This window comes from Ascaphus truei, chromosome 2, assembly GCF_040206685.1.
Source record: "Ascaphus truei isolate aAscTru1 chromosome 2, aAscTru1.hap1, whole genome shotgun sequence".
NCBI classification, from domain to species: Eukaryota; Metazoa; Chordata; class Amphibia; order Anura; family Ascaphidae; genus Ascaphus; species Ascaphus truei.
Window position 1 is genome coordinate 8,755,427 of NC_134484.1, and position 15,347 is coordinate 8,770,773.

Genomic DNA, 15,347 nt, shown 5'->3' on the forward strand with positions numbered 1-15,347 from the left:
GAGTGTTTTGCCATGTCTGTTTTTGGCTACCAGTCTGCCCTCCGTGACTTGCAAGCTCTTGTTAAAGTGCAGGTAGTGTCAGGACCAATGATCCTGGGTTTTCCCCACACTAAGCAGTTGCCTTGAGTGACAGGGGAGGAGGCGGGCTAAGGCCTGTCTTCTGCCCAATCGTGGGCTAAGACCTTAGACCTTGCTCCTCGGTACGTAAGGTCCTGCACTTCCTAAATGTAGTTGTTGGTGTATCTACCCCTTGAGAAAGACTGGTCTCCAAAAAAAGTGCAAATCTGATCAGGCACTATTATTCACTCCCTTAGGGGAGTGGATGGAGACAGCTACCACTGGCTCTGGTAGAGAGCCATATCGGAGATAGGACAAGCTTTGAAAGTGGACAAGTCAATGGGGCCACATGGGATACATCTAAAGATATTAAAAGAGATTAGGTGTGTGCTGGCAAACACCGTTACATAACTACAGAAGTAGGTTTTGCAAAAAGTGATTAATGTTCTCCAATTAAGCAATTACTTCTGCATTAAGCAATATGTTGGAAAAAGAACAAGGCAAGGAAAGAAAAAGTATGTGTGTCCAAAGATTTAATGCCAAATAAATAAGGCTCCGGGGCATCTAGTGTCACAACACATTAATACTTTTACAACAGTGATCCAAGTAAACTGCGAGCTACAGGTTTGGAGTGGTCTGTGCGTTTGTATATGGTGCAGGTAGATGCCGATCTGCCTGGGGACCATAGTATGCGTTTTGCCTTGGTACCAGCCACAGGAGCTCCGGCTAGTGCAGAGGCAGCAAGGACCAGGTAGTGGTCCCTTGGAAGTATAGAGAAGTCTCTGTGGAGCAGGGGGAGACAATGGAAAGTATAAGAAACAGGGCTCCACGGAATTTTCAAGATAAATTTATTGCCAACAAATTGACTGAATTTTCGGCCACAATTGGCTTTTCTCAAAGCAGAATGGCCATTCTTGGGATGCCACTCAGACAGGTACTCTACCGTTCCAACTATATAGAGCGTCCCACTTTCCATACCCCCTTGAGGTAGAAAATCTTGTCTCTAGTATGGTATACTGCATTCTTAGACTTAGACACTAGATACTCTCTTATGGTGCCCTCCAACCACTGCTCCCTGTTCTCCTCTATCTCCCTCATGATGGGTTCAGGGAAATAGAGGGTCCCTGTTATGAGGGAGCCAAGCGGGACCCAGTGGACTGATCGCCCGCTGAACCCCAGGGTTCAGCAGCCCCTCCATCAGACTGATTACAGGGTCTTGATGGGGAGGGAAAGGGTAGACAGGGAGATCATGGACACGCAGCAGTACTATAGGGATTTAGTGACCCACTACAATGTCCTAACAGACCCCCTGACTAAGATGACTGAGCAGAGGGCATGGGTGCTGGCAGCCTGGTTCCCAGAGGATGGATCGGCAGCTCAAGAGCTACGGTCGTGCTTTGTTTCAGTCAGCAGACTTAAGCCCCTGCAGCCTTTTGTGCCACCAGTGGTCAATGTTCCCAACCCAAGGGGTGGATACCTCGGGTGGCAGGGGGGGGGGGGAGGGTAAAGTGTGTTGCTACACCAGATCCTGATGGACGTGGACCATGGAGGGGACAAGGAATCCCAACATGCTGAAGGACTGTACCAGCCAGAAAGACTCTGTCCTACCCTGAAACCTCGATCTTCGTGACGTGCTCGGGTCGGCGCGGGACGGGCCCCGCCTCCTCTGCCCCCAGGAATCGGCATGGGAGTGACGCGCTTCCCAGACTCCGCCACCTGGCCTCCGTGACGCGCTCAGGACGGCGCGCAAGCACTTCTACATTCAAATCTGATCAGGCTGTTTCCTAGGGCACACCAGTGTGCACTAGCAGCAAATACTCTTCCACTTCCTGGTTCCGCCCTGGCTTACTATTGGAGGCTCCTCCATTTTATACCTTCAGTCTGCAGTCAGTCATCGCTGAGCATAGTCGTTGTGACGCCGTGCCTTGCCACATCTAGTTCCTGAACCTTGCCTTACCTTGCTTGCTGTTTAACCTCTCGTTGCCTGACCCTGCTAGTACCCTGGACTCCGCTTCTCTCTATTCCTGATCCGGCTTGTCTGACTACTCTCCTTGCTCCAGTCCTGACCTATGGCTAAGTACTCCTGCGATCCGACTTTCTCCAATCCTGAACCTGGCTACACACACCGACGATCCGCAACTCTCCACTCCTGAACCTGGCTACGCACATCGACGATCCGCAACTCTCCACTCCTGAACCTGGCAAGTACCATTACTATTCTACTATCCGTAATCCTGACCTGGCCTGAACGACTACTCTACCCTCTAGGCACGCCTGCGTTGCTGTGGATCAGCGTTACTCAATTCCCTGCCTCAGCACCACGGTCGCGCTACGTTTGTGGTGAGCTATGCGTTACATTAGGACATATAACAGTACCTGTTTATTAACATTTGTGTTGGGTTTCAAATGTAGTGTTGTGCACTATTATGAGCTGGGGCTCTCAGAACCAATGTTCTGAGTGAGCCACTAGGCTACCAGCTTGGTGCCAGCGAGTCTACTCAGACATTGGAGATGAAAGCCAAGAGGATGCCAGAGGTGTGAAGACCATTTAGGCAGGATGGCTGGGCTGAGTATCCACGTTCTGGGATGAATGAAAGTCCTCTGGACTACCATTACTTTCCCAGACGTGGAGGAGCCTAGCCCAGCAGGTGACTTCGGAATACCAAGTGGTTAAGGTGGCAATCTTGCGCATGCCCTTGGCTGATATAGAATCCGTGCTTGCCCGGCTACAGAAGACTGGAATCACTCTAGCTAGAAAGAAATTTCCCACGCTGTGATTGGCTGTGGTATTTTGTGAATGAGTTCCAAAATTCTAGTAGAATCCCTTAGCCAATCTGTCGTCAGATTCTCAAGCGCCAAAACAGCAGCGGGAAATTTGAAACAACCAAAAGATGCTCTTTCCCAAGTGACACAGAGACCGGCTTCAGCGTTTTGGGAACATGTTCTCAGAGAAGATCTTAGCGGACGAGGCTGGGGTTTTATGTCTATTTCTGTTCCAGGGAATCGGTGGGACCTCCCAGTCAAGCTTTTAAGGGCTCTCGGAAGAGAACGAAGCTGTCGCGTGTGGAACTTCATGCCGATTTCAGTTCCAGGTGATTCCGGGCTAGCTGCCGGTCAAGGTAAAGCCCTTATTTAGAACTGCGTGCACCTAGGAAAGTCTAGTTTTTTACCCCTAGTCCCAAGTAAGTGTGTTATTCGTCTGTATTTTGAGTGTGTGAAATGGGGGAGGAATGGCCTAGTCCATGGCTACGATGGCACTGAACTAATTTAGAGGAACCCACATCTTGATACAGGAGGAGGAGCCAGGCTATTCTGGATAGAATTTAGTGTAGCAAGGCCCTCCTCCTGGCTTGTGGTCCCAGCACCTTCCTGGCCCAGGAATGTGCCTGTAAGCTGCAACACAATTGAAACACAAGGGGATGTGATCTCACCAGCTTGTGACTTATTAACCATAGTCCTGGTAACAACAGGCAGGACTGAAATGGTATGCCAGAGAAATATAGCAAGGTGCTACATTTATAACATAGTATTGTAGCAGGGGGTTTCCGGAGCTGAATCGCATTGATTTCAGGTCCGGGTATCCCCTGCTTCCTGAGTTACAGGCCTCATTATGGGTTGCTGGTATCCCACTTATTTGTTTAAATCCCCCGATCACATGGGCCGCGATGACGAAGAACATAAAAATGGCCACCGGGATACCGGCACCCCATAACGGGGCCTGTAACTCGGGAAGCAAGCGGTCCCCGGACCTGAAATCAATGTGGTTCAAATCCGGTGACCCAATACTGTATTATTAAAATAAAAGCCAATTAATTACCTGATAGAGGCGCACAGTTAGTGTGAGTGATTCAGTCTCTCTCTTACTTCTCGTCTATTACAGACAGGTGAAGACACGTAGGATTCACACAGCAGGGACCCCAGCTGTGTCAATCCGATGGGCCATTAGTCTGGCCGCTGGACCCTTGCGAAATGCTAGCGGTTTCCGTGCAAAACACGGATGCCAAGTGGTCAACAGCGTATGTGTTTGTGTGTGTGTGTGTGTGTGTATTAACCTCTTCTCCCCCCCCCCCCCCCCTCCCTCTTGCCCCTCTCCTGTCGGACACCAGGCAGTGGTTGAAGGATGACAAGTTCAGGGAAGTTGCAGAGGCCTCACACGCCCCCCGGCATTTCATTTAAATGCTTTGGGGAAGAGCACGGGGCCTCTGTAAATCCTGCGCCCCCCCCCCCTGGAAAATCTTGTGCCCCCCAGTTTGCGCACCCCTGGTATATCCCATGGGTCAGCAATGGTTCTCTGTGATAGCACAGTACAGGTTTATCCTGCAATGCTGCTGTGTGGCAATAGAGAGACAATAACTTTGTCATGACTCACTGTGACGGTGAGGGGGTAACCAGGCTCTCTAATAAAGGTTAAGCCTGTTTGGTTACCTCTGATCCTCTGATCCATGTTTTGGAGTTCTAGAGTTTCAGCTCTTGGACCTAACTGTTGTATTTGCATTACCTGTAATTATGTGACAAAGATTTGTTGTTTTTATTTACCTTTCCAGGTGTGCCAGCGAGCAGGGATTACTGTGATATGAGTTTCAGGTGGGGTTTTACGGAGAAAGTGTTGGCAGATTGTGTCTATCTAGTCAGGCTCCAGAGTTGCTTGTTCCCCTTAAAAATGTACCCAGGAATCAGGTTGGATTCCTGGATACATGTAGACACATTGTCCTGGCTGTATCTCCCCTTGAAAACGCTTGTGTGACATCACTGGGGTTCCCTGCTTCAGCACAGCCCAGAAAGGTAAATGGTCCAAAGGGATGTAAAGTGTCCCTGTAACTATGAGGGGTCCCGAGGTTAGGGGGATCCCCAGTGTGACCGTGAGGGGGTAACCAGGCTCACAAAGGTTAAGCCCACTTGGTTACCCCTTATCCATGTATTGGAGTTCGGGAGTGTCAGCTTTTGTCAATGCATTGTGTAAATTTGTGCGACACAGAATGTTCTGTGTTTTACCTTCCCAGGAGTGCCAGCGAGCAGAGATTGCTGGGCTATGTGTGTAAGGGGGGGGGGGGGGGCTTTGTGGAGAAAGTCTTATCAGATTGTGCTTTGGTAGTCGGAGTCCAGAGTTGCTGGATACCCCAAAAATGTTCCCGGGAATCAGGTCGGAATCCCGAATACATATAGGCACAATGCTTCGGTCAAAATCCTGCCCTGAAAACCCTTGCGCGACTCACCGCTAGGATCTCCTGCTTCAGCACAGACCAGAAAGGTAAATGGGTCATACAGGTGCAAGGTATCCCCAGAACGGTAACGGGATCCCTAGTATAAGAGGGGATGCCCAGTTAATGCGCAGGTCACCCTGGACCCGTTATATGTGTAACGGGTTTCTCCCCCCCAATCGCAGATACAGTGTGGGGGTGCAGGGAACATACAGTGTTACTCGGTGTTTGGTGCTATACCTGTTGGCTCACAGGAGGGCTGAGCTTCCGCCACGGGGAACCTGGGGCAATTACAATACTATGGACAACCACTTACTCGGTACAGCGCCCCCACCTGCGATGGCTCCCACCAGAGGGGGAGTGGTTCCTCGCAGGACAAACAATAATACCATACACAGCATGTATATTAACCATAACCTTTTACTAACATGCAAGACAACCATATCACATCAATACCTTAATACCCGGTGTCCCTCTCTAGAGGAGACACTTACTGCATCGCGCAGGACGCTTCCCCAACACTAGGTGATCCCACCCAGTGTCCCGAGAATCCCACCCAATGTCCCGCACTCTTGGAGAGAACGTGGGTGACTGCGCAGTCACAATTTACACTAAGGGCCCGTTGGTGCACTTTTGCCTGTATGGTACCTGCCGAGCACTCCGGTACTCGGGTCAGCAACACTTCACAAAGGATCAGTCGTAGGATGACGTCATCTGATCCCCAACTGGACTCCTTGCACGCGTGGACCGGCAGGGCGATCCCACTCTGGAATAGTCTCTGTGGACCCCAACGTGGGTGCGAACCGCTTCACAGGAAACGCAGCGTCCGCTGAGTCCCTATCTAACACTTGGCACTAACTTGACAGGATCCCTAACCTAGGGCCTGTCCCTGTAGTACCACAACTGGGGGGTGAGAACATACCTGGGACCTAAGGGGTTAATAGCCTGCTCCGCTTCCTTAACTCTTCCCAGTTCTGACTCCCACTACCAACTAACTAATGGGGCAGCTACGCGCTACCATCTACTGAGTGCGTGCAGCAACCGTGCTGCACAAACCCTTTGCCTTCTTGTCAGACTCCACAGCACTGACAGCCGTGACTCTGACAAGACAGCACCATAAACCTCACTAAGGGCAGCGTCCCTATCTTGAGCCGTCCCTAGCAATTACCCACTACCTCTGGTGGGGAGTTGGGCCTACCTGGAATGTGGGGACCTTACACGGTGCAGGAGCTTCACTCGCTCCCTGCACCCTTCCTTCCCACTCTGCTTCCCGGCTCCAACTCCAGCGTGGGCTCAGCGCACGAAATGTATCCTTTCTGGCACAGTGTAATCCTGCAGCCCTATTGGCTCCTCTGAGGCACCTGGTGCCTCCCTCGCTAGGCCCTATGGGAATTGTAGTCCCGAGGCGCCTGTACTTACATTGGGCTGCGTGCGCGCCTTCCCTGCACCTGCACTAACCCCTAATGGCCACCGCAACATCTCCCTCTCTATCCCTACTCTCGCGCAACTCTCTAAAGGCTATCTGTACTCCCTACCTACTTCTGCACATGCGCGACTCTCTTGCCCCGCCGGGAGCTTACTGCGCATGCGCGAACCGGCGCGACATGGCGGCACGCTGCGCAAGAGCCGCCGGAGATCTCCTACACTCCGGTGCGATCCCTCCTCGGCCCCCACCCTCCGGAATGGCCGTCGGGTCTGCCGCTGGCCTCCGGCAGTACCCGCCAGCGGTCCTGGCCACGGAGGCTCCGTGGGAGGTCGCAGGGGGCAAAGGGTGACCTGGCTACATATGTATTCAGGGGGTGCTTCAGTTATACATAAGGCTGTGAGGATTTTTAAAGTCTAAGTCCGGTATAGTGTGTGGGGGATATGGCTAGTGGGAATATAAGTGCATAAGTGCAAGTGGGAATATAAGTTATCATTCTATTTCCCAAAACCATAAGACTTAGACCGTAAAAAGTATTAAACAAATCCTGGTCAAAGACGACCAGGGAAAAAGGCCTCCAAAATTTGCTCTCAACTCAGAAATTGACAATTAGTTAAAGGTTGCAAACTGAATCACTGGGGTAATGCAGTACCCAGATAATGCAAAGAGACTGACCAAAATCCTCATTACAAAAACAAAAATAATACGATGTTATTAATACACAATAAGGGTGCTCAATATATACACAAAGCGAAGTTTAAACTGTGTGTGGTGAGATTGAGAACTACGGATCTGTACTCAGTTAGTGTCACAGAGCTGCCAATGCACCTTAGGAAAATATTGTATTTGCCAACTAGCTTCAGTTGGCAAATATCGATCTCACCACTCGTAAACACCACTATAATTATATATTACGGTTGACAGGTTTGTTCTTTTGTTTTTCTATTGCCGTATAAAGTATATCTTTTATTAAACAGCATGCTTAGAATGTGTATATGATTGTGCACGGTAATATAAGATGGGACTTTCAGAGCCGGTGTTCTGAGTGAGCCAGGGGGCTACCAAACTGTGGTGCCACTGTGTCTACTTGGGGTCCGGACTTGAAAGCCACAGATGCTGCCAGAGGTGTGAAGAATATTTGGGCACGATGGCTAGGTGAAGTACCCACGTCCTGGCATCAATGCAAGTCATTTCGGCTAGCATTCGCCTTCCCAGACATGGAGGCACCTAGCCCTGTGGGTGGCTTCTGCATAGCAAGTGGCTAAGGTGGCAAACTCGCACATGCCCTTGTTTCATTCAGAAGATCCGCTTGCCAGGCTTTAGAAGACTGGCAGCGCTCTGATTGGCTGGTTGGAAAGTTCCCACGCTGGGATTGGCTGTAGTATTTTGTGAATGAACCCGAAATACTATAAGAAACCCTGCAGCCAATCCGATGTACAGATTCTAAGCGCCAAGACAGCAGCGGCAAATTCAAAACCACCAAAAGATGCTCTCGGAGAAATAGCAGTGAGCTGGCTTCAGAAATTTCAGGTCGAAAATGTTTCAAAGTCCAGCTTTTTGGGAACAAGTTCTCAAAAAGGAACGTAGCGGTCGCGGCTAGGATTGCAAACCGAAAACAGTTCCAGGACGTTTGGGGCTAACTCCTTGTCAAGTTATTTCAGCACCTCCGGATGAGAGAGAGCGGGGGCGTCAGAACTTCAAGCCGATTTGAGTTCCAGGACATTTCGGGTCAAGTCCCAGTCAACCTAAAGACTTTGTTTTATGTACCATTTCACCTAGGAAAGTCTAGTTTTGTAACCCAGACCCCCAGTAAGTGTGTTTTCTTCTGTATTTTGTAATCCACTGTGTGTACGGCTGTTTCAATGGAATAAATGACAATTTGTTTTACTATCTGCTCAGTGATATGATTCCAGTATAAAGGTGTAAATACCTGAACTCCCGTGACAGATAGTGACTGCAGAAAGTGTAGTTTCATATGGGGACAAGTCAACTGCCTCATACAAATTGGAAACTTCGGGGGTATCCTCAAAGGTCACCTCTGAATCTGAGTCGGCACAGTCTGGGCCTATAGTAAAATCCCTACCATGGTGGGACCCCATGTTCCAGAGGTATGTCACTTTTATGAACAGGACTAGGTTCCTGCTCATTGACGGGGATGTGGTAGACCATTGGTGGTCAGAATGGGCATTTTTCCCAGAGGAGACTGATGAGAAGAAGGGAACAGGAGGTTAATTGGGAATTGTACAGCCCAATGGGTTAGTACTCAATTTTTATGAGCAGCCTATGCAAGAACCACTATTCTGGGTATTACCAAGGCAGGCTGAGGGCCGTAAGATCACTAAAATCAGCCGAGCTGAATGTCTCATTGTCCAGAGATTTAGGTTATCTCATGGGTTTGAGTATCCCTATTTCCCTGAACCCATCATGAGGGAGATAGAGGAGAACAGGGAGCAGTGGTTGGAGGGCACCATAAGAGAGTATCTATTGTCTAAGTCTAAGAATGCAGTATACCACACTAGAGACAGGATTTTCTACCTCAAGGGGGTATGGAAAGTGGGACGCTCTATATAGCTGGAACGGTAGAGTACCTGTCTGAGTGGCATCCCAAGAAGATGTTCTCTGTAACAGTACCTGATTTAACGGGCACCATGGTTAAGATGCCTGGCCCATATCATTATTACTATGGGGTAGCTCAGTTCTCCATGTTGGGAGTGACCAGTGTCACTATGGTTAGAATATGTATGTGATTACATATGTCTGCTGTGTCATATCAACTGTATGCCCAATGTTGTTGGTAATAACTGTTGTTGTGTTATGTTCCAGGTTTACAGTTGAAGGATGGTACTCCAAATTTGTTACAAGTGAGGAAATTGGATTTTACATCTGAGGGAGTGTTTTGCCATGTCTGTTTTTGGCTACCAGTCTGCCCTCCATGACATGCAAGCCCTTGTAACAGTGCAGGCAGTGTCAGGACCAATGATCCTGGGTTTTCCCCACACTAAGCAGTTGCCTTGAGTGACAGGGGAGGAGGTGGGCTAAGGCCTGTCTTCTGCTCAATCGTGGGCTAAGGCCTTAGACCTTGCTCCTCTGTACTTAAGGTCCTGCACTTCCTAAATGTAGTTGTTGGTGTATCTACCCCTTGAGAAAGACTGGTCTCCCAGAAAAGTGCAAATCTGATCAGGCACTATTATTCACTCCCTTAGGAGAGTGGATGGAGACAGCTACCACTGGCTCTGGTAGAGAGCCATATTGGAGATAGGACAGGCTTTGAAAGTGGACAAGTCAATGGGGCCACATGGGATACATCTAAGGATATTAAAAGCGCTTACTGTAGGTGTGAGCTGCCAAACACCGTTACAGAACTACAGAAGTAGGTTTTGCAAAAAGTGATTAATGTTCTCCAATTAAGCAATTACTTCTGCATTAAGCAATATGTTGGAAAAAGAACAAGGCAAGGAAAGAAAAAGTATGTGTGTCCAAAGATTTTATACAAAATAAATAAGGCTCCGGGGCATCTAGTGTCACAACACATTAGTATTTTTACAACAGTGATCCAAGTAAACTGGAAGTTAAAGTGATGGGTGTGCTTTATTACTGGGACGTTAGGGGCAGCCTGGCACGTACATAAAATGTTAAGCCCTCTGGTTGCCCCTTCCCTTCAAGATGGTTACTGCAAACATACACACAAAAGATTCCCCCTTGAATGCACTCGGGTAGATCAATGGGTTATGTAAAGTTTAAAATCCTTTTAATCAATATTAAAATACTAGTTGTACAGAGGGGTGTGGTGAAAAATCCAGGGCCACCCCCTAATGACATATCAAACAGAAAACTTCCAATAAATGTATAGAGTGGAAGCTAACTAAAAGTCCCAGCATCACATCATATCGGGATAAGTGCCTTGGTATACCTATTAACTGTCCTGCAGAACAAAGTGTTTGATCCCTTTAATAAGGATACACTTTTATCTAAAAATCACCAGTCTATGATAAGGCTGCTGATACTAAATCTGGAGGACATAGATGCCCATGCCCTAACATAATGTGCCGAGTTAGGCTGAATAATATAATAAGTATGTCAGACCTAAACTATGGCGATGCTGATCAGAAAGATAACGGCGTGATCCTCACACTACAAATGCAATCAACATAGTCCATGATCAATGAGATACACCTGTATAAAGACACCTAGTATAAGTATAAATAGTCCTGTATAAGGGCTAGCACAAAATGTGCATTTGTTGACGCCCTGAGGCACGGTTCACAGACCGTATCCAGTTATAGCCTCGTTAACAGAGATCTATATACACACTATATAAACCATGTACATCAACTTTTGTATGAAAAGAAATGTGCAAAGTAGATACATGGGTCAAGAAACTTATAACTAGTGTCTAACATGTAGCTTAGCCACTGGGTACATGTCCCATGAGAACGTATATATTAGTGGTATACCAGCAGGGTACAGTGATTTGATGTAGCAGGTGTAAATACGCCACAAACATATATAGATGTAATCTCAACATGTGGCAACCGCATAATAAATACTAGAAGTCTATGATACATAAAAAGCCTTCAATACACCACTGCATTGTGCATGTATATATACAAGACAAGTCTCAGCATGTAGCAATCACATACTGTGACACTTGCCAATATGCAGACACTGGAATGCATACAGACCCACTCGCAGGGTAGCGGGGTGCAGCGCGGTACAGTAACTGTACCATAGACAAAGCACTATTATTCACTCCCTTAGGGGAGTGGATGGAGACAGCTCCCACTGGCTCCGGTAGAGAGCCATATTGGAGATAGGACAGGCTTTGAAAGTGGACAAGTCAATGGGGCCACATGGGATACATCTAAGGATATTAAAAGCGCTTAGGTGTGAGCTGCCAAACACCGTTACAGAACTACAGAAGTAGGTTTTGCAAAAAATGATTAATGTTCTTCAATTAAGCAATTACTTCTGCATTAAGCAATATGTTGGAAAAAGAACAAGGCAAGGAAAGAAAAAGTATGTGTGTCCAAAGATTGTATGCCAAATAAGTAAGGCTCCGGGGCATCTAGTGTCACAACACATTAGTATTTTTACAACAGTGATCCAAGTAAACTGGAAGTTAAAGTGATGGGTGTGCTTTATTACTGGGACGGTAGGGGCAGCCTGGCACGTACATAAAATGTTAAGCCCACTGGTTGCCCCTTCCCTTCAGAATGGTTACCCATGCTATACTTTAATACGGACATCTAATGTAGCCAAATGTATATTCTGATCCCGCTGTACAGACGGTTCATTTCCCTTGTGTGTATTTTACTGTTGAGTACTTTGTAAGGCTTGTTCTATAGTTGGCGCATGTGCGCATGCACGCGCACCTGTGCAAACACTCGTGCACGTGCCACACACTTTTTGTGTGTACGGTCCGTGATGCTGCGAGCTACAGGTTTGGAGTGGTCTGTGCGTTTGTATATGGTGCAGGTAGATGCCGATCTGCCTGGGGACCATAGTATGCGTTTTGCCTTGGTACCAGCCACAGGAGCTCCGGCTAGTGCAGAGGCAGCAAGGGACCAGGTAGTGGTCCCTTGGAAGTATAGAGAAGTCTCTGTGGAGCAGGGGGAGACAATGGAAAGTATAAGAAACAGGGTTCCACGGAATTTTCAAGATAAATTTATTGCCAACAAATTGACTGACTTTTCGGCCACAATTGGCCTTTCTCAAAGCAGAATGGCCATTCTGCTTTGAAAAAGGCCAATTGTTGCCGAAACGTCAGTCAATTTGTTGGCAATAAATTTATCTTGAAAATTCCGTGGAGCCCTGTTTCTTATACTTTCCATTGTAAGCTGGATCATCACAGAGAATCCTGAACCAGGAGCACCGGTAGTTGAATCTTTTTTATTATTGTCATTTTTCCCTTTAGGAGCAGGGGGAGACAGCTTCCCAGCTCACAGCTCCCCTCTGGAAGTGGAAGCGAGAGGTGTCAGAGAGACAGAGGGTCCCTGTTATGAGGGAGCCAAGCGGGACCCAGTGGACTGATCACCCGGTAGACCCCAGTGTTCAGCAGCCCCTCCATCAGACTGATTACAGGGTCTTGATGGGGAGGGAAAGGGTAGACAGGGAGATCATGGACACGCAGCAGTACTATAGGGATTTAGTGACCCGCTACAATGTCCTGACAGACCCCCAGACTAAGATGACCGAGGAGAGGGCATGGGTGCTGGCAGCCTGGTTCCCAGAGGATGGATCGGCAGCTCAAGAGCTACAGTCGTGCTTTGTTTCAGTCAGCAGCCTTAAGCCACTGCAGCCTTTAGTGACACCAGTGGTCAATGTTCCCAACCCAAGGGGTGGATACCTCGGGTGGCAGGGGGGGGGGAGGTAAAGTGTGTTGCTAAACCAGATCCTGATGGACGTGGACCATGGAGGGGACAAGGAATCCCAACATGCAGAAGGACTCTACCAGCCAGAAAGACTCTGTCCAACCATGAAACCTCAACTTTTTCAGGCTCAGCAAGCAACCTGATATAGTGACTGTTCTGGAACCTTCATCTTGAGGGAGAGTTGTGATGGGAGGGGGTAACCAGGCTCTTCAATAAAGGTCATGCCCATTTTGGTTACCCCTGATCCATGTATAAGGGTCCCAGATGGTCAGCTCTTAGACCCAGTTACATTTTATCACTGTGTTATACTGTATGTAATAAACTTATTTTTTGTGTTTTTACCTTTCCGGGCTTGCACTCAAGCAGGGATTGCTAGGGGATGAGTTTCAAGGCGGGGGTTTGCGGAGGAACCGTTGTCAGAATGTGCCTAGGAGGTTGGGGTCCGGAGTTGTCGGTTCCCCTAAAAATGTACCCTTGAATCATGCATGATTCTCGGATACATGTAGGCACATTGTCCCGGCGCGACTCACCACTAGGGTACCCTGCTTCAGCACAGCCCAGAAAGGAGAATGGGGCACAGGGATAAAACATGTATTCCTGTAGCTGAGCGAATCCCTCGGTTAAGGGGGGTACCCCAGCTAGTGCCAAAGTGACCCACAACCAGTATAGGGTTTGTTGGTATCCCACCATATATAAGGTTGAGGGGAGACTATGGGAGTCCAGACTGAGTCACAGGGAAAGTGTGTGGGGAATACGTCAGATAGAAATAAAACTACAACATTTTTCCATTTCTGTTCCCTGTACCCAGAGACTCAGAAGTGTATTGAAATAAACTTTACTATAATGCAATGTGCTTTTTACATTCGGAACCGATATTCAAACAGGCAGCCCGAGCTAACCCATAGGCGCCGCCCGTAAGTCTGCTGGACATTGCAGTTCAAAGCAACCAGAGGATGCACAGAGGTGTGAATAGTATTTGGTCAGCGGGGAAAGGCGGAGTACCAGGTCCGGAGATCAATGGCAGTCCTCTGGGATGCCACTTGTTCAGCCAGACCTGGTGGAGCCTGCCCAGCAGATGGCATTGAGATAGCCAGGGAGAGAGGTGTCAGGCTTGCGCATGTCTCTTGGCTATTTCAGTTTTCCCCCTGACCTGGCTTTTCTAGCCGGCTTGGCTCTGATTGGCTGCTTTGGGTAGTTCCCATGCATTGATTGGCTGCTCAGTTTTGTGAATTAAACTGAAAATAGTATAAGAATCTGTGAGCCAATCAGATTCGTAGTCTCCAGTAGTAATAGCGCGGGCGGGATTTTCAAAGTTGCTTCTGTGTGAATATCAGAGCAACCGGCTTCGATTTTGAGCCTGAAAAGCCTGCCCGCCAGAGTCTAAGCCCGACTGTAGTGTCCAAGTTCTCAGAATCGAATGTAGCGAACGCGGCTTGGATTTTATGCCGATTTGAGTTCCAGGAGATTTAGAATAACTTGCGGTCAGGAGTTCACAGAAGAGAAACTAGCGGTGGTCAGGGTAAATCTCTCCCGTAGGGTTCCCTGCACCTAGGAAAGTCTAGTTTTCAACCCCAGTCCCAAAGTAAGTGTGTCTTTTTGTCACTATTTTGTGTATCGTTGTGTGTAAGCGAATTTTGCCGAATAAATTACAATTTATTTCATTACCTTGTTTTGCTCAATGAATGATCCCTGTAAAAAGGTGCAAATAACCTGGTCTCCCATGACAGGTGTATTTCCAGGGGGGGGGGAGGGGGGAGGTTAATTAATTAAACTGCTAGAGTACAGATTGGGGCACTATTGCCTGAAAACTTCAATAGGAGTTTCTCTGTGACCATGCCCAGGTCGGCACTATTGTGGGATAATGAATAGTCCCCATTGTGTTCAGTAAATAACTTGAAAAAGAAAAACAGGGACAGTCAAAGATAAAGATCAGATGTCAAATAAATCCCCATTTCCTCGGAAAACAAATATTTCTGAAGAAAGTGTAGGACAGAGAATATTACAATAAGTGGGAGGTACAAGGTGATGATAATGGAAGTTACCTGTATATAAGCCGAGCTTCCAGCCCAGTGCTGCAGAGGTGAGAGAGAGAATTAAGGTGAGTACTGCATGTCTCTTCATCCTGCTGATTATACAATCTGCTTAGCTGTAGTGGTATTTTTGGGCTCTTCTAACATTAACCATGTGGGACAAACTACTGTATATGTGCAGATGCAGCAAAGGGTTTTGCAATCGCTGGTGAGTAATGATTGGATACTCTGTGATATTCTGCGCTATCTGCGGGTGCAATAACATTTG